General features: G+C 34.1%; 1 protein-coding gene and 2 pseudogenes across 1 annotated transcript in view; 2 read left to right on the top strand and 1 right to left on the bottom strand.

Annotated features, from left to right (window-relative positions):
* LOC125876796 (oligouridylate-binding protein 1-like) overlaps positions 1-20,831 on the bottom strand; it is a 377,725-nt gene that overhangs the window by 317,498 nt on the left and 39,396 nt on the right. The window lies entirely within an intron of this gene.
* LOC125876814 (uncharacterized) lies at positions 690-3,629 on the top strand (annotated as a pseudogene).
* On the top strand, positions 11,210-12,479 carry LOC125877307 (protein OBERON 3-like; annotated as a pseudogene).

Genomic DNA, 20,831 nt, shown 5'->3' with positions numbered 1-20,831 from the left:
GTTACTGCAAAAAAAAATTTGATGTCAATAACTTTTTAGATTATCCAGAAAGTAATACATGTTGAGAGGTCCATTATTTAGAAGAAATTGTGGATATCATCGAAAAAAATAATGTTGATGATGAATTTAAAGATGATACAATACATTTGCAATCAGTTACGTGTAAGGAAACACTTATCACATCTACAACTTTTCACAATTTTAGGGTGAAGTTCTAAAAGACAACACCATAACTTTTTGATGTAATAAGAAAAGTTAGATATATTTCACTAAATTGTCTTAGATATATTTGTACGCTTAAAGAATTATTAATTTATAAAATTGTTGGGACCATATATTTATATAATAGTTTTTTGAAAATATATTGTCTTATTATCTTATCGAAATGAACGATTTTTTCCATTGGCCCAAATTGGGACTGAAAAAAATAAATTATGATTATTAATTTAGCAAGTATTAAATTATTGAGGTTTAAATATCAATTTAACAGTATCGTATTCTTAAAAATCAATTCTAATAAATCAATTAAGACACATAAGAGAATATAAATTTGTAATTAGGAAATAGGAACTCGTTCCATCGATCATCAGTTACCGGTAATTCTATTCGAATTCGCTTCTTTTTCATGTCTACCAATATTTATCATTCTGTTTTTATTTGTTCCGTTGAATTGAATCCTCAGATATGGAATCGAATGATGGAGAAATTGACCGGTTAGAGAGGGGTTTGTTGGTCGAACATGAAGAATCTGAAGAAGAACCAGTTATCTATACGGCGTCGTTTGAAGAGAGAGAAGAGAATTTCGTCAAGTATCAAACAGTTCGATGGGTATTGTATTCACTGTTGCTATTATTGGCTTGGGGAATAGGGCTAATCATGTTGATTTATTTACCCATTCGGAGGTATATTTTACGCAAAGACATCCGCTCCAGGAAACTTTATCTCACTCACAACGCCATTGTTTACAAAGTAGAGTATTACTTCTTTTTTCACAAACTTTATGTGATCTCCGTGTATTTTACTAAACTAATCTTATTAGGAACTCTGAATGTAACTAGTTTATGTAGTTATTTAATACTGAGGGTAGTATGCAAATAAAAAGTGATAAAACTCTGTTGATTTGTTAAAATGGATAAGTAAAATGAGACGGACAGAGTATGTATGTTGCAAATGTGACCTTTACTTGAATTGAAGGTAAAGATTTTCTGAACATGTTGTCAAGCCTTTTCTTAGAGTTTGATTTTATGGTCTAGGTAACAAGACCAGTTCCATTTCCATGTTTTGGGGATTTGAAAAAGGAGAAGTATGTTCTATTGCCATCAGTTGCTGATATTGTAGTTGAACAAGGTAAATGTGATTTTCTATTATCTTCTTTTTGCTGTTGGGATATGTGGTCAGTTGCCAAGTTGACATCTTTTTTTTTAACTTTTCTAGTTGAGATGATGTCAATGAACTTGGATATAATGTTTACATTTTATTGATAGCTGGTATTTCTAGCCCAATAGTTTTTTGCGAGTTACTCGTGCATGAAAAAGGAGAGGAAACCCCTTGCTTGCGAAAGCAAGGGGTTTGCCTTCTGGGTCGAGCTCAAGCCTGGTGCGGGTTGCCTCTCCTGTGTGGTTTGCGAGCTATTGCATAGGAGTGGGGGTTTTACCCTGTGCGCACCCAAAGGGTAGCGGCTGCGGATTTTCCTTGTCATCAAAAAAAAAAAAAAAGGAGAGGAAAAACACATCAGGGTCTCTTTTCATGGGTTCGTTGAAGTTCTTTTTAGTTCCTTGCCACATGAATTATCCCAAATGCATATGACTCTCTATAAAACAATCATAGTAGGTAGTACGACGTGGCATTTCAAATGCTCCTGGATGTTAATCTAGTGATTATCTCTAAACTTGTCTGGGATGTTACAAGGGAATTTTAATCCTGCCAGTGCCAGTGCATAATTTTAACTGGCTGGAGTTTTGTCTCCACCTACAATGTGGTACCTGAAAGAACTGCAAAAAGAAGAACCCTTACGACATTCTTTAAGTTGTGACATTCAATATTGTTTAGTATTGAATTTACAATATTTTGCTAAATCTCTTATGGGGGTGATAAGAAACTTAGGATCAGAAGTACAAGTATCTGACCAAATGGGATGCTTCTCTTTTCGAGAAAAAAGAAAGAACGGAAAACGAGTACAAACAAGAAGGGCATGTCAGGTCCTCTTTTGGTTTAAGTTTCACAATAATCTTTTGACATGATTTGGTCAACCAACACTTCATCGGGTGCATGGAAAACTCCACTGCTCAGAGGCAATACTTTTTAGATGACTTCTTGTGGATTACTATATCAAAAGTTTGCAAAGCCAGAGAACGGATACTCAGAATTCTACTTCTATGATTCCTTTCAGTTGTTAGGCTTGGTACAATCTCGACATTTGAGATTTCTGAACTGATGTAATTGTCAGGTTACCTACAGTCCCTGTGTGGGGTCTATTCGATAAGAATTGAAAATGTTGGTGTGAGAAGATCTCCGAGTGATGATCTCCAAATCCAAGGAATTGCGGATGCTCTTGATTTCAGGAAGGTAGGTTTTACCTCTAGTTATAACTTATTGTTAAGATTATTTTCTCTTAGAGAGATACTAATAATTCCTCTTTAAGTAATCTTACTATATGTTTAAATATCATGCCATGAATCTAAGATGTGTTGACTTGTGAATCTATGTACATTCTCTAGGCTGTTCTGATGCAACTATCAAATCTTAGAAGTAAAGCATTCTCTAGACAAGCTTCAGCTGTTGATGATACTTCGAATTTGCAAATTAGTCATTCCTGTACTACTTCGGTATGTTGTCACTAGATCAAGATTTCTGTATTCGTGATATTCCTTGGTTTCTTTTATGCATTTTCAATAGAAAATATCATCATTGTCAGCAAAGACTCCTTCCCTTAATGTCAGCTTCTATCTACTAATTTTGTGATGGGCAGATGTCGCCATCGAGATCCATCAAGCATGATTCATTATCTCATTCTGGAGATGCTGCAGTATTACAGAAGCTGGAAGAAGTTGGAAGTTCCGTGAAGGTAAAAAAAATGACTTTCCCTAAATCAACTTTGAGTATATCTTCTGCTATCTAGTAATGTATGAGAATTTATACAGAGGGTTCAAAATCTGATTGAAGAACACCACCTCCAAACATCAGAACTTGTGGCTTAAGGTAAGCATACAGGAAACATATACTTCAGCGGCCAACTGTGTTCATTACTTTCAATGATTATATCTCTTTTCTTTTAGCTGTACAGGTGCATTTGTTCATTGCAGATACTTGGCAAAATGAGTTGGATGTTTAACTGCAAAAGCTGCAATTTCAGTCGCTTCTCATTAAATGGGGTTTGCTTCCTCATTTCATATCAAGTATGGTTGTTAAACATGGCTTCTCTGGAACAAGAATGCCCTGTTAATAGTTTCTAGTCAACATAGGTAGTGGTCTTGCTCATTCCATTGACCGTCTCATCTAGAGTTTTGATAAATTGTTGCAGTGTTTATTGTGGAAATATCTGCTGCAATAAATTTTATCTCTTTCATATTTTGATGCTCATCTTGTTATCACTGTAAAGTTGTTTGTTGAGGTAAACCTATTTGGTTGAATTACTCTTATGCTAATCTGGAGTTCTGCTTTCCCTTAGCGGCCCTTTTGCTTTGAGCTACACAAGATTTCTCTCTCTATCTCCTTCTTTCTTTCTTTCATTTGTCTTCTTCCTCAACAAGTTAACTTATTGATGAAGAGCACCTGCCCTTTTGAAGACCATTAGTAACAGACATTCTAATCAGTTGTCACATCGTGAATCTGTCAGAAATTCTAAGGATTTTGATGTTGCATCTAGTTGGCTTTGGTGCTTATCCATATTCCGGCATTATATCAACGGTTGTGAACTATTCAGTGAAAAACAAAACAAAACAGTTGTGAACTACTCTAGAATCCATCCAATTGTTTGCGCATCAAGGTAATCCACTACTTTCAAGGCTTTAAACAATCCTGTTCCAACATGCTAGGTCGTCCAGCTACATCCAATTACAGGCACTGATGATGCTGGTTGTCTCCTTTCCTACACTAGTCTTGTCAAGATAATTTTATCGCCAATAAACTTTACTTCTACAATTTGTCCTAAGTCATGGTTCTACAGTGCTTCCTACTCTGTTCCTATCCTTATCTATCCCATAATACAATAATTTATAACTTGTGTTGCCAATATATCTATCTTTTTCTACTGTCCAACTATTTTTCTGTAGGCAGCAATATTAGCTCTCCTCTTTCCAAAGCATCCATTAATTCTATTGAATTCCCTATCGACGAGCTTATGTTCAAACTATCTATTCTGTCTGACTCTCTTGGACTAGGTTCTTTACCCTTATTCCATCCATTAAGATGCAAGAACATTTTCCTATCTTGCACCACACCAGGTACCAATGTGGTAGAACTTAATTCTTTACTCACACTTGTCCCTTGTCCATGTGATGGAATCCATTCCTCATTTTTTATCACAGCGGGTTAATCTTGTGGTTGTTGTTGTTAAGGGAAAAAAAACTGAATTATGATTGCTTCTTCAACTTAGAAATACATGTACGGAAACAGCAAAATGCCAAAGTCACTGCTGAAACTTCTTATGTTATCATTCTTTTGAGGTCAGCTCCAGAGCAAGATTGTTAACGTGAAATTCAACCAGACTTCCAGTGAGAGCCAATCCCATCAGCATAGAAGACAAAAGAGGGAGTCAGAGAGAAACTATTGTCAGGAGTTGCTGATGAACGGTAACAATAGCAATAAAATGTGGAGCATTTTGCTTCTGCTTGAAGAAGTCGAGTTTTGGTATCTCAATCATCTGAATAGAGAGAGGTTGAACAGGAAATTACTTATTTGAAATGAGAGGATACTTGAAACAACCTTTGCTCACTACAGGTCCCTCTCAATCTTTTAGGTTCTACCAGTTTATAGAGTTCCATATACTAGGTATTAGGATGAGTGCCTCAACGGCATCTTTTGATGGCACAACTACTGCCTTCCCAAAAGTTAAAATTAGTTTGTCTGAAATTCTCCTGATCCATGTCTGCATCAATTCTATCAGATACGACTAACAAGCTTCTTCCATATATATTGCTTTTGGATGTATCTATGTATTTCCTTTGATTGAAAATCTATGTTTTTCTTAGATTGATGATATATTTCATCGTCATCTGAAAAGGCAGAGTTTTGTCACAAATGCTAAATATGAGGACCTGTATAGTTAATTTCATTGGGCTTTTGATCCTCCTCTTTGGAAGTTCAGTTGGTGTCACTCTTCTCATGAAAAATATGCTAAATATTTTTTTTCTACTTGGTCCTTGTATGGGTGGTTTGGTTTTGTATAATTTTCCATTGAATCAAAATAAATATTTTTCAAAACAGATTTGATAAATATAAAAGTAAAAGAAGCTTTAAAAATTGCTAACAATTTTAAAAGGGCACATCAATTTTTTTTTTAACCAAAAGGGCAAAATCATTTTTGACGGAGCGATTTCCTTCTGACAAAATTGACACCGTTACTTCGTTAAAAACATAAAAATTGCTTCCCCGACAGTGATTTTGTCATTTTCTTTAACATCGCTGCTCCTGCAGTATTTTTCTAAAAAAATAACTTTTTAAAATTGAAATCACTGCTATAGCAGCGATTTTCTTAAAAAAGTTAATTTTTTTTTTAAAAAAAAATCTCTTGCAAGGCAGCGATTTCATTCAATTTTTGCATTTTAAATATATTGCTGCCTTGAAGTGTTTTGTACTGCCATTTGCTTTAATGATTAATAGTGATTGCACATGCTTGGTTTCAACTTAATTTTTTAAATATTTTTCTATTGATTTTGGAATTTAATGAAATCGCTGTCCGGCAAGCGATTATGTAATTAAAAAAAAATTTAACTTTTTAAAGAAAATTGCTGCTATAGCAGCTATTTCAATTTAAAAAAAAAGTAATTTTTTTGGACAAAATCGCTGCCACAGCAGCGATTTTAAAGAACAAAGATTTTTTTTTTTTTTGATGAAATCGCTGCTGGGGCAGCGATTTTATGCGAAGTAACGGCATCAATTTTGTCAGGAGCAATTTTACCCTTTTGGTTAAAAAAAATTTTAATGTGCCCTTTTGATAATTTTTTTTGCCCTTTTGGCTCCGGACTCTTTAAAAAAGCTTGATGTAAATGCTAGCTTGAATGGTGAAACTGAGACCATTCATAACAATGGCATGACTGCAACAACAATCTATTTGCTTCGCCCCCGAGCTTCGAGGAAACTTCCATTGCGATGCAAGTAGCAAACCCAAGCAAGGAAGAAATGAAAGCCATTAACTTTGGTTCCAGGCCTCTTGCCACATACTACAACACTTGCTTGAATATTGAGTGCCTTTTAATACAGAAATTAAGAATTAAAAGGTGTTATTCAATAGAGGATTAGTTGATATCAAGTAACTACAAATCACTGCCAAATTCTATATATCCATTATATATGCTCTATGCAACAACAGTAGGATTCCAACTTCTAAAGGTGGTGATGGCCCATCCCCTGCTAGCACTGATCCAATATTGTGATATCTAAGGTTAGGCAAATGTGTTCACTATTTCAAACTACTGCTATAAATAACAACAACATACCCAGTGAGTGGGGTCCGGGGAAGGTAGAGTATATGCATACCTTACTTCTGTCTCAGAGGTGAGGTAGAGAGGTTGTTTCCGATAGATGTAGACCCTTGTCTCCAAACAAAAACATACTAGAAAAACATGTAATGGAAGTACAAGAGACAACGAGTAGTAAATAAAACAACAAAAAGTAGCATAATAGTACTACAACCAAATAATACTACCACAGAAGTACACGAAACAACAAATATCAATAAAAAATCAAAGAACAAGAAACTACAAGCATAGCACTCTAACTACTAGTAAGTAGTAAGGGCACCAAGACAATGCACTCCTAGCTACTAGCATGGACACTCCTGCTATGTAGCATTTTTGCTGATGAAAAAGAACCTTTTGATCGTCAAGTAAACTTTCTTTGAAATTAAGTAGAGAACAAATGAGCACCTCATATATATGGTGAGAACTTTTTCACTGCTTTGCCAAATTCAATGTTAGACAGGATTGATCCTTCTAAGCTTTTCCCTCGTTCAAAATCCTGCTAAAATAGGAACAATTTAAAGCTATTTGCTCTCGATCTGTTGAATAAAAGTTTGGACTTCCTAGCTAGACACCACAATGGAAGACATGTAAATATCTTATATAAGATTGAGGAGGAGAGAAATCAAGAAACTCAAGCAAGCAGCTATAATCATTAACCATTGTGCTGGTTCCTAAGGTCACATGTAAGCTATTATAAAAGAAGAATACCTAGAGCAAGTTGATTACTTCTGTAGGCATCTCAGGAATGTGACTTTTCTAATATATAACTATGTAATTTGTCTATACAAACTCTTTCCTGACAGATTATCTCAGTTATTGATATATATATCCTTGAAGCACAAAACCAATTTCCAAAAGAATATATCTTGAGCGCTCCCCGGTATGAATCCGAACTGGTTCTCAGAAATAGCCACACCCTTCCTCACCCTCATCTCCCACCACCCTCTTCCACACCTTCATAGTGTGGTTTAACAGCTTGATGCCTGCCCCTATAGTTGTCAAAATTCTATATGTCACCTTTGTTCTTGTACAACATAATCATTGTACTCCATCTTCATACTTCGGGTATCCTCGCCGTCTTGAAAACAACTTAGACAGCTACACCATCTTCCAAAACTCCACTGGGATCTCGTCTTGCCTGATCGTTCTACCCATACGCAGAACCTCCTCAACATTTATACGCCAACAATACTGACAAATGACAATTGCGACGCTTCTCTCAGTGTTCCAAATCCCTAGCACAATGCATATGTCCCCTCTTCGTTCAAGAGTTTAATGAAGTATGAATCCAATAAAATGAAAAACACTCGACAGGCATATAAGTAGGATATATATAAATCATTCTAACAAATACAAACACCATGAAAAAATTAATAAACTTGCCCATAAATTATAGGTCTCTTGAAGACTATAAACACCCGAATAAATATTTTATAAATTAAGAGAGAATATATCTTAAGACATAAATGTGGGTAGAATAGTAAAAAAAACAACCCTTCTTAATTAATGTTTTTTAAAGGGGCATGCAAAAGAAAAACACCACAGATAATTTGAGACGGAGGAAGTATGAAAAATATTATACAAATTACCCCTTAATAGGAAACAAGATTTGACATTTTAGTAAAATATATCCATTTGTAAGAAAAAATGGATCTTGGGCAAAACTCAACCCCAAAAACTAGTTGATGAGGCGAAGATTGTGCAAGACCCTATAAGAAACCACCAATTCCACATCCCACAACCGGTGTGGGACACTTAGCAATAGACAAGTTTATTAAATTGTACTTAAAGAATGATTTATTTCGTAGATGCAATTTAATGTTCTATTTTCCCAGTTATAAGCGTATTGATTTTTTTCAATTTTCAAGTAATGCTCTTCTTTAACCTTTATTAATTTAGAAGAATTAGTGATTATCAACAGAAACTGTTTTCCAAGTCCGCCTTAGTTCCTCAGCGTGCACTTCATGTTTCATTGACACAAAACTTGTCATTTCTTTACTAATTTATATTTTCATTAATTAACAGATTGTGTGACTTTAGTAATCTAGCTAGGCTTAGAAAAAATGCAGTTACTGCCTCTACTTCCTTTATTCCCAAATCTTCATGATCTTTCCAAGCGCACAAAAAGATATGAGGCTTGTTGATCCTTGTCCAAATGATGTTTACACGTTTCTTTACAGCTATCAAAATGATTGAAGGTGAATATTCGCTCAGTGAAACGATAGAAGAAAGATGAGGTTGATAGCTTGGGAATTAAGCATTGTACCCATCAAAGACACAAATGTTTCAGAGTCGTGCAGATGATGCACGAGGAGGAGAGACAATGAGTTTAAGGTGGCCGTTAGCTTGGAGGGAGAGTAAGAAAATGAAACGTATTACAGTATAAAAAAACTCTCCAAATTATGCTTGCAAGAAATGGAGGAGGAAAAAATTGGAAAAGCTTAATTCCGATTATTATGAGAATGGATATGGAGATTGCTGGCTTATTAAACAGAATGGAAACAGACAAAAAAACTACTAGTGTAGCTTAGTCTCTTCCTTGCCAATTTCTTCAGAAATCGTCACAATTACTTATTAGTTTAGCTTGTTGCAAGTTTTTTAATAGTAAATGATTGGTGAACTATTGTAAGTCTTTGAAATACCTTCAAGTTACAATGTTTGGTTCATTTAATTTTTCCATATAAAACTTAGCATTATATTATTCAATACAATGTTTGGTTTAGTTTTCTTTTTCGCATTACTAATATTTGTACAAAGTATGTTAGAATCTATATAATATTTTATACAGGATGGTGTATGAAATAGGAAGGAGAGGATTAGTAATAACTTGTGGGTTACCAATCCCCACATAACTTGCTTCTAAACCAAGTGATACTTTAAATAGTTGACTAATTTCGTTTTAGCTCACTTACTAATTGTTATGAAATTAAGACAGGCATGGATAGCCTTTGGCTAAATCTCATTTTTGGCAGTTGGAGTCTTAATGTTCAGAAGTACTATTGAACATACCATATATATGGCACTGCCACATTTTTTAGGAGTTTTTAGTGTTACATGTAAGTTTTCCCAAAATATTACTTTCTCCGTCCCAATTTATGTAATGCATTTTAATTGAGATTAGAGATGGGATTAAAAATATGATTTGGACAGGTGTCAATGTTTAATGGGCATATTTTGAGGCTACTGACACTTGTCACCCCCTCAAATTAGATGAACCCATTTTCATTTGAATCTAATGCACTTGTAGAAGCATATATTTTTCACATAAAATGTAATCATTAATATATATATATGCATCTAATGCACAAATATGTTGATCAGAATCAGAATATCTAAGCTTCTTAATGTGATATATTTTCTCTTTTAGTCCGGACGTATCAAAAGAACAATTTTTTTTTATTTAAAAAAACTTTAATTTTGAACTTCCTATTTTATCGTTACTGAAAAAATTTATAGTCAGACAAACATCTATGGTTTGTTTTAAACTACAAATTTCAAAAGTATTTCTTTCTTACTCAAACTCCATTAGAGTTAAGATCAGAGCTAGCATGGGAAGTATGGGTTCGACAAAACTAAATAGCTTCGGTCCAAACCTTATATATTTGTTGAAAAATTCACTAAATATATAATAAACTCTAGAACGCACAAACCTCAAATTTTGAATCCATCTTTGATCTCAGTTAAAGTGCATTACATAAATTGGGATGGAGAAAGTAATACTTTGGGAAAACTAACATGTTACACTAAAAACTTGTACAAATGTGGCAGTGTTATATATGGTATGTTCAATACTTCTGAATATCAAGATTCCACTGTGCCAAGGATGAGGAATTGGTAACACATGGATTAATCAACTATTTGAAGGATCACTTTGTTTAGTAGCAAGTTATGCGGAATTTTACAGTGTCATATTAGTCCCACGTTGGTGGAATGATCGTTCTCATTTGACAATAGTAATTTTACAGTGTCCATCCTAAACAAATTGACATAATTTTGAATTATTGACACGAGACTGTATTGACAATCTTGATTAAATTGTACAATTGTTTCATTTGTGAGTACTTTATGTCAAGACTACATGGAACAAGATCACCATTGTTCAGAGACTACTACTAGTATATGTGAGACTAGAAAATGCCAATGAATTGATAAAAATGAGACTTCTCATTGAGCTGTAGCACATATTAATGTGCTGATATATGCGGTTTTATTTAAAACTCATTGATAATTTAAGTTTTCTGGACTTCAACGCACTAAACATATTACTGATTTTTAAGAGTATTTTGCATGAGATTTTGAAGAAAAAATATGAACAAAAAAGTAGATACTCAAAATAAAAAATCTCTGGAGACAATAATCACTATCAGATTACATTTACAAACTACTTTGAAATTATCCTCAGACACAACAAACCATTTTTTGTCATGTTGCTAATGTCTACCGGTAAAGACAGATAGGATTTTGATTTTTATGCTTTAGTATAAAAAGGTGTGAAAATATTTTTACTCAGAGAGAAAATTCAGAAGTTCTTCCTTCCAATCTGTAAGTTTTTAATCTCTCTGCAAATTTTATTCTTCTAGATATAATGGTTAGAGGGCAGTCAGATGATTCGAGGGGAAGAGGCTCAGGATATTTGAAACGTTATGGAGGAAATGCACATAATCTTACTAGGCAAGAGAATTGCGGAAAAGGAACTATTCGATCAGTTCATATCAGGTTTAGGCCATTTCGTGATGGTGGTGTTGCATTGTCAAACCATGTTGGTGGAACTTTTAATCTTGACAATTGAGTGGTCAATAAGGAAACATGTAGTGATCGTATTCATAGGACTACAAGCTCAGATAACAATTCATTTTTTCTATCCGACTTGCCTGCGAGACCTAGAACTGTTGATGGTCAGTCAAGTGATTCGAGGCAAAGAGGCTCGGGATACTTGAAGTGTTTGGAGAAAAGGGATGGAGGAAGACCATATGAGCTTTCTAGGCAACAGAAAATACTTAGAAGAATAGTGTCAGAGCCTATTCCTGTTATGGCTCAGATTGTGCAACAACTTGGTGATGAAATAGTTGAATCAACAAAAGAATACTTGAGGAACCTAATTACAATGCGGGAAAGGAAATATGAGTTTTTTAGCCTTCAGAACAGACTTGATGAGAGATCTGATCTTACTAATCAGACTCTTGAACTGCCATAAGATCCAACTAGAATTTTTGGTTGCAATAAGAACAGGTCTTGGAAGCTTCTTATCTGAAAACACCCGCCTTTTAACATCGGAATTGGTTGAAGTTTTCTTACTTGAAAGGTGTCGTAACATAAATTGCAGGAGGCTTTTTCCTGTTGAGGATTGCGTCTGCAAGATTTGTTCAACGAAGAAGGGATTCTGCAGCGAATGCATGTGTCTTGTGTGTCTGAACTTCGACCCGCGCCAATAATACTTGCAGTTAGGTAGGCTGTGATGCATGCTTCCATTGGTGTCATGTTGTTTGTGGTATTCGTCGAAATCTTATAATGTCAGGTCCAAGTCTCAAAGGCCCTTCCGCGACAACCGAGATGCAATTTTACTGTCTGGGATTTGGTCATGCCTCGGATATGTTTGGCTTCGTTAAGGACGTGTTCATGTCTTGTGCGAAGGAATGGGATGAGGAAACCCTGATGAAAGAGCTTGATTATGTTCGGAAAATCTTCCAAGGGGGTGAAGATCTCAAAGGCAAGGAGTTACATCTTAAAGCTGATGTCTTGCATACAAAGCTAGTTACAAAGATGATTTCACCTTCAGACGCCTGCAATTTCGTATTTTAGCGGTAATTATACAAACCAATACATTTTATCTTATAATTAGCATAAGGACAAGTCTCTAGTTTAAGGTGTTCTGGTTTTCCTTATGTTATACTCATTCCAATTTTTTATTTTTGGTGCACAAACCACGAAAAAGAATATGAAGTTAGAAATAGTAGCTACCTAATTCGTTATATTATTTCCGTTTGAAATGGTTGTTGGGATAAATACAATTAACCATGCATTTAGATCATCACAATTGACAACAGTGACAGTGAGATGTTATCATTCTCTGCTTTTCCTTTTTTATATTCTTGGATCTTGCAAATTACTGGAGTAATAAGAATTGGATGAAGGCCGAAAATTGATATAGCATTTGTCAAATTGAACATTACTGAATCCCCTTGTAGCTCGCCTACAATTTCTAGAAACCTATAGTCTATGGGTGATAATAAATGGACCTTCGCCTAGCCAACTCTAAAAGCTAGTTCATGAGGTCAGAATTATCTGATATCATATAAGAAGACCAATTCCACGTCACATAATCGATGTGGGACACATATCTCCCCCATAACCTGCCAATAGGAGTGTGGACAACATAATAGGGGACCCAAGTACACCGGGTAAACCAAGAGTTTAGGATGAGCTTGACTCCAATGCCATGATTAGGAAATATGGATCTTGGGCAAAACTCAACCCTGAAAGCTGGCTAATGAGTTGAGGATTTTACAAGATCATATAAGGAAACCAAGTCCACATCCCACAACCGGCGTGGGACACTTATCAATGGGCAAGTTTCTAAAATTCTACTTAAAGAATAATTTATTTCCTAGTAGCAATTTGTCATTAATGTTCTACTTTCCTACTTATAAGTGTATTAATTTTTTTTCAATTTCCAAGTATTGCTCTTCTTTAACCTCTGATTTATTTCCTAGTAGCAGTCATACTTAAAACTAGATAGATTAGTAAAGTCATGTTTTCCTAGACTAGCTAGATTACTAAAGTCAGACAATTCGTTGCTACCTGTTAATTAAAGAAAGTATAAATTAGTAAAGAAATGATATGTTTTGTGTCGATGAAATATGAAGTGGACGCTGAGGAACTAAGTTGGAATGGGAAAAGTGGTTCCAGATAATCTCTAGTTCTTTTTAATTCACAGAGGTTAAAGAAGAGCAATACTTGAAAATTGAAAAAAAATTCAATACGCTGATAAGTAGGAAAAGAGAACATTAATCACAAATTGCTACTAGGAAATAAATCATTCTTTAAGTACAATTTAATAAACTTGCCCATTGCTTAAGTGTACCACACCGGTTGTGGGATGTGGTCTTGGTTTCCTTATATGGTCTTGTGCAATCCTCAACTCATCAGCTAGCTTTCAGGGTTGAGTTTTGCCCAAGATCCATATTTCCTTATCATGGCATTAGAGTGAAGCTCATCTCGAACTCTTGGTTTACCGGGTCCCCTATTATGTTGTCCATGCTCCAGTTGGTAGGTTATGGGGAAGATATGTGTCCCACATCGATTATGTGACGTGGAATCGGTCTTCTTATATGATATCAGATAATTTTGACCTCATGAACTAGCTAGCTTTTAGGGTTACGCTAGGCGAAAGTCCATTTATTATCAGCATAGACTATAGGTTTCTAGAAATTGTAGGCAAGCTACAAAGGGTATTCAGTAGTGTTCAAATTGACAAATGTTATATCAATTTTCATTCTTCGTCCAATTCTTATTACTCTAGTAATTTGCAAGATCCAAGAATACAAAAAAGGAAAGGTAGAGAACGATATCTGATGGACATCTCACCACCACTGTTGTCAATTGTGATTATCTAAGCGCATGGTTAAGTATATTTATCCCAACACAACCATTTCAAACGGAAGTAATATAACAATTTAGGTAGCTACTATTTCTAACTTCATATTCCCTTTCGTGGTTTGTGCACCCAAAAATCAAAAATAGGAATAAGTATAACATAAGGAAAACCAGAACATTGTAAACTAGAGACTTGTTCTTATGCTAATAAGATAAAATAACTTGGTTTGTATACATATCGCTGAAAAACTGAAATATGAAATCGCAGGCGTCTGAAGGTGAAATCATCTTTGTAACTAGCTTTGTATGCAAGACATCAGCCTTAACATGTAACTCCTTGCCTTTAAGATATTCACTCCCTTGGAAAATTTTCCAAACATAATCAAGCTCTTTCATCAAGGTTTCCTCACCCCATTCCTTCGCACAAGACATGAACCTGTACTTAGTGAAGCCAAACATTTCTGAGGCATGACCACACCCAGACTGTAAAATTGCATCTTGGTTGTTCCGGAAGGGCCTTTGAGACTTGGACCTGGCTTTAAAAGATTTCGATGAATACCACAAACAACATGACACCAATGCAAGCATGCATCACAGCCTACCCAACTGCAAGTATTATTGGCACAGTCGAAGTTCAGACACACAAGACACATGCATTCGCTGCAGAATCCCTTCTTTATTGAACAAATCTTGCAGACGCAATCCTCAACAGGAAAAATCCTCCTGCAATTAATGTTTCTGACACCTTTCAAGTAAGAAAACTCCAACCAATTCCAATGTTAAAAGGCGGGTGTTTTCCGATAAGAACCTTCCAAGACCTGTTCTTATTGCAACCAAAAATTCTAGTTGGATCTTACTGACAGTTCAAGTGAGTCTGATTGGTAAGATAAGATCTTTCATCAAGTCAGTTCTAAAGGCTAAAAAACTCGTATATCCTTTCCGGCATTGTAATTAGGTTCCTCAAGTATTCTTTTATTGATTCAACTGTTTAATCACCAAGCTGTTGCACAATCTGAGCCATAACAGGAATAAGCTATTTTTTGTTGCCTAGAAAGGTTATATGTTCTTCCTCCATCCCTTTTCTCCAAACGTTTCAAATATCCCAAGCCTCTTTACCTCGAATCACTTGACTGACCATCAACAATTCTAGGTCTCGCATGCAAGTCGGATAGGATCAAAAATGAATTGTTATCCGAGATTGTAGTCCTATGAATAACAATCACTAGATGTTTCCTTATTGACCACTCGACTGTCAAGATTAAAAGTTCGACCAACATGGTTTGACAATGCAACACCACCGTCACCAATTGGCCTAAACCTGCTATGAACTGATCGAATAGTTCCTTTTCCGCAATTCTCTTGCCTAATAAGCTTATGTGCATTTCCTCCATCCCTATTCTCCAAACATTTCAAATATCCCGGGGCTCTTCCCCTCAAATCACCAGACTGACCACTAACCATTATATCTAGAAGAATAAAATTTGCAGAGAGATTAAAGAACTTACATATTGGAAGGAAGAACTTCAGAAATTTGTCCTCTGAATTTTCTCTAAAAAGCTTAAAAGCAAAATCCTATCTCTCTCATAGGTGATTGGCCCCTTTACTAGACAAGGATGTATAAATTCTCATCAATCTCTTTGTGAGATTATCAAGTCACTGCATTTTACCATGATTAAACAGGAAAAGTGATATGTACGTACATGCTCAAATCACACACTAGCCTGACTGAAGTTCAAAGAATAAGTATAAGAAAATATTTATTAGGTACTTCAGGAAACCATAGAGGGTATAAGTAACTTATAACGTAATCAAGTTCTGAGCTCGGACAAACAAAACATGCATTTCTCTTCAAACTAGTACCAACATAGGTGGTCAATATTAAAGTCACATAAAAACTATGGTTTGTTTTAGACCACAAATTTCAAAAGTATTTCTTTCTTTCTTAAACTCCATCCGAGTCAAGGTCAAAGCTAGCTCGGGAAGTACGGGCTTGAAAAAACCCAATATTCCATCTGAACCCTACATATTTTCTGAGAGAAGTTCCCTAAATATGTATGTACAATAAACTCTAGAACTCATAAACCTCAAATTTTGGATCTGCCTCTTTAGCAAAAGGTGATCCGTGGCTGAACATCAAGACTCGATCTGTGCCAATGGCTATCCATGGTTGTATTAATATAGAATATGGTTTTCCAAAGTCAAAAGTGAACATCAACACAAATTTCATAAGAATAAGCCACTTAGCTAAAATCAAACTAGTCAACTATTTGAAGGATCACTTGGCTTATAAGCAAGTTATGAAGTGATTAGTTATGCAAAGATTATTGATGGATGGAATAGTAATGCATGGTTTACTCAATGCATTACTAAACCCCACATTCTTATTTCATACTCTGTCCAGCATAAAATACTATATAAATTCCAGCATACCTTATTTAGGTATAAGTTATGCGGAAAAGAAAACTAGAGCTAAACATTGCATCAATAAAAGAACTTAAAGGTATTCCAAAGACCTATAATAGTTCATCGACCATTTACTTAAATCAATGAAATTAAGTAAAAAAAAAAAAAAGACTTGCAACAAAAAAAAATTAAGTAGTTGTCACAGTTACTTGAGAAATAGTCAAAGAAGAGATTAGGTTATACCAGTAGCTGTTTGGCTGCTTCCTTTCTACTAAACAAGCCTGAAATTTCCATATGCAATTGCATTTGCATTCGCCAATGTAAATTCTCCAACCTCAATGTAAATTCTCTAACCTCTTGATCGAGCTCTTCCAACTCCTTTTCTCAGTTTCCAGCAAGCACATTTTGCAGGGTCATTCAGAATATTCTTCCTCCAGTGTCTATCTCTTCGGCCTAGCCAGATGCCTCAAACTCCCTACCGATCTTAGTGCATCATTTGCATGACTCTGAATCGTTCGTGCCTCTGCTTCTTTGATCCTCACAATGTTTTCCAGGACATCTACATCATCTTTCTTTGATGGTTTCACGGACCATTCATCTTCAATTTTGGTAGGTGTGAAAGAAACGTTAACATCATTTGGAAAATGATAAGCAGGCCTCGTATCTTTTCGTCCACTTGAAGAGCTCACGTCATAGAAGGATAATTAACAGGAAGAAAGGTCGACAAGCCATTGCTGCCTGATAATCACAGAAAATCAAAAAAATTAGTAAGATAATTGATATACTTGTGTCAATGAAATAAGAACGAGTGGAAGCTGTAAGAAATGCAATTCTTGAGAATGAAAAACATTCAACAGGCTTATAAGTAGGAAAATAGAAAATATATGAAAAGTGCAGCTAGGATATAAATCATTCTAACAAGTACAAACACCATGAACAATTTAATAAACTTGCCCAGAGACTAGGTTTCTTGAAGACTACCAACACCAATAAATATTTAATGAAGAGAGATTATATCATAAGACATAAATGCGGGGAAAATAGTCAAAATCACTTCTTAATTAATGTTTCCTTAAGAGGCGTGTAAAAGAAAAACACGACAGATAATTTGAGATGTAGCTATGCACGACAACAAAGATTCAAATTTACTCAAGTAATAATTTGAATCATTCTCCCATGAAGAAATTATATCCAACAACTGATGAAAAGGTCCAACTATACTCCTACACCAATTCTTCCATGGTGGAAAACGGTTAGTGGGTGGGGTATATTTGATACAAATGATATTGATGGGGTTTCTAACAAGCTGAAATGTAAACAAATGATATATATAAGACAATCACAAACATAAAAGGTATTTTTTTTCAACTTTTTTCTTATAAAACTGTTTTTATTAAGTACTTGAAATAAACTTTATGCCTCCAAGTCAATTCACCACTTCTCACTTAATTACTTAATGCATATTTATTAAATACCGGCTTGAACATGGATAGCGACCCTTAATGACTAGGGCACAGGAAATAAGGAATATTGTTGTTTACTTCCCCATCCATAAGTTCTATTACAACGTATAAAGTTAGATTTAGAACTCAAAGTTGATGAGTGAAAGCTTCATTGAAAGATCTACTTCTTAATTAATAAGCAATATATGTAACTGCTCTATCATTTCACTAATCGTTATTACCATGACAACCTTTTTATGTTTGCTAGTGGCTATATATTGTCCTTTTTGACCATCTTATTCCCCAGGGCGCGAACGTAGACAGGGTTGAGGTGGCTCCATGGTATGCCCTAATTGGGATCACCACCTTCTTCATGGCAATAGTAGTTGCAAAGACAGGTTTGACACAAAACTTCAAAGGCTTTCCATGGCATTCTTAATAGGACAACGCAAATTTCATAACAATAAGCCACAAATAGTCAACTATTTAAAGGATCACTTGGTTTAGAAGCAAGTTATGCAGGGATTGATAACGCACGGATTAGTCATGAAGGGTTATTTGTTATTACTAATCCTCACATTCTTATTCCATACACTATCCCGTGTAAAATAATGTATAGATTCCAGCATACCTTATATTGGTATTAGTTATGCAGAAAAAGAAAACGGGAACCAACATTGTATTGAATAATGTTAAGTTTTATATGGAAAAAATAAATCAAACCAAACATTGAATTGAATAATGTTAAGTTTTATATATATGGAAACAATAAATCAAACCAAACATTGAATTGAAAAATATTAAGTTTTATATGGAAAAAATAAATCAAATCAAACATTATAACTTGAAGGTATTCCAAAAACTTATAATCATTCACCAACCATTTACTATATAAAAAGTTGCAACAAGAAAACAAAGTAACTGTCATAATTACTTGAGAAATAAGCAACTAAGAGATTAGGTTATACCCATAGCTTTTTGGAATGAACATTCTCCAAGATCTTAAGCTCTTCCAAGCACAGCTTGGAGAGTTTTCATAAACATTTTCTGCTTCTTTGATCCATAGAAAATCGACCTCATCTTTCTTCGATCGTTTCACTAACCATTCATCTTCAATCATTTTGTTAGCAGTGAAAAAAGTGTTAACATCAATTGGACATGGATCAACAAAGCCTCGAATCTTTTCATTCGCTTGAAGAGCTTATGTCATAAAATGAGGTTTTGAGAATAAGAGAGCAATACTTGAAAATTAATCAACCTCTAATTCTTCTTAATTCATAGAGGTTAAAGAAGAGCAATACTTGAAACATCAGACAAGGTTCAATTTTTATTTTCTTGAAAACCTCATTTTCAGCCTCTCTTTTAGACAAATATTCACTTTCTCAACAAATCCTTCCCAAGATTATCATTTTCTTGAAAACCCAATTTGGAATTTTCACAAAGATGGCCTAAAGTTTCAATCTTTTCCATTTCTATGTTGATTTTGTTAGGATTTTCCCTGATTTTCTTACCATATTTGAGTTTTAGAGCTCGTTTGGATTGACTTAAAAAAAGTAGATTGACTTAAAAAAAGAAGAAGTAGATTTTAAGTAAAGAATAAAAGTCAAACTTAAATAACATTTAAGTTAAAATAAAAAGTAAGAAAAGACCTACTTTTGATTTTTGACTTATTTAAGTCATTTTTAACTTATTTTAAGTTATTTGTAACATTATCAAACACTTACTAACTTATTTTAAGTTATTTTTTACTTATTTTAAATTATTTTTATATTTGTCAAACATTTCCAGAAGTTAAAAACTGATTTAAAAGTAGGTTTGACCAACTTTTAAGACAATCCAAATACCCTCTTAATCTTCCTTGGAAGGAAACTCAAAGCATTACCATAAATGTTTTTACTTTTCTGAAAAGAAAATATAATTATATTACATATTTGGGTATTCTTTCTTTAGAAGAAAAGTTTTAAACTCTATAAACTGAAAACTCCTCTTCTCATACCAAGAATACAAGAACAACTACAATGTAGATATTTAAGAGTTTTGTTTATGGGAGATTTTTCTCTCAACAATTTTAACATTTTTTTTATTAGTTTTTCATATGTATGCCGGTTGGCTAAACTATATAATAATATTATGTTTTTATTATAAGTTTTTCTCACCTAATTTATCACCGTCTTGATTTGCAATTGTAAGATTCCATATGACGCCCTAATTCTTACGTACCCAAGTACCCAACAAATTACTCAAGAAAATTAATACCCTTTTCTTGACTCTCTATATTCTTTACATTTTTTCATCAGATTTACTATTGCAGTTTTTTTCACTTGAATTACTTTATATCTCTCAATTTTGGATTAAAAATCAAACTCTCCTCAACTTTGAATGATATTTATGTCTATTTTATTTTTGACATTTTTTATATTATTAGATAAAAGTCCGTACAAGTACGGGCCCAATAAATATTAGTTTTGTGATTTTAATTTATGTGATATAGACAAAATTAGAAGATTCAATTAAATTTATAAATATTTTTGTTGTCAATTATTTCTATTATATTTTTCGTACTTTTCAAATAATATTTGTGGCATACATATATGATATTTTGAGAGTTAATTAATTTTTAATATATTTTTAAAACTATTTTAAGTCATTAATTATTGTGATTTATGTGGTACATGTAAAATTTTGAGAGTTAATCAATTTTTTAATATATATA

Source organism: Solanum stenotomum, chromosome 9, assembly GCF_019186545.1.
Source record: "Solanum stenotomum isolate F172 chromosome 9, ASM1918654v1, whole genome shotgun sequence".
Taxonomy (NCBI): domain Eukaryota; kingdom Viridiplantae; phylum Streptophyta; class Magnoliopsida; order Solanales; family Solanaceae; genus Solanum; species Solanum stenotomum.
The sequence above is the reverse complement of the archived record's forward strand: the minus strand, read 5'-3'. Positions and strand labels throughout refer to the sequence as shown.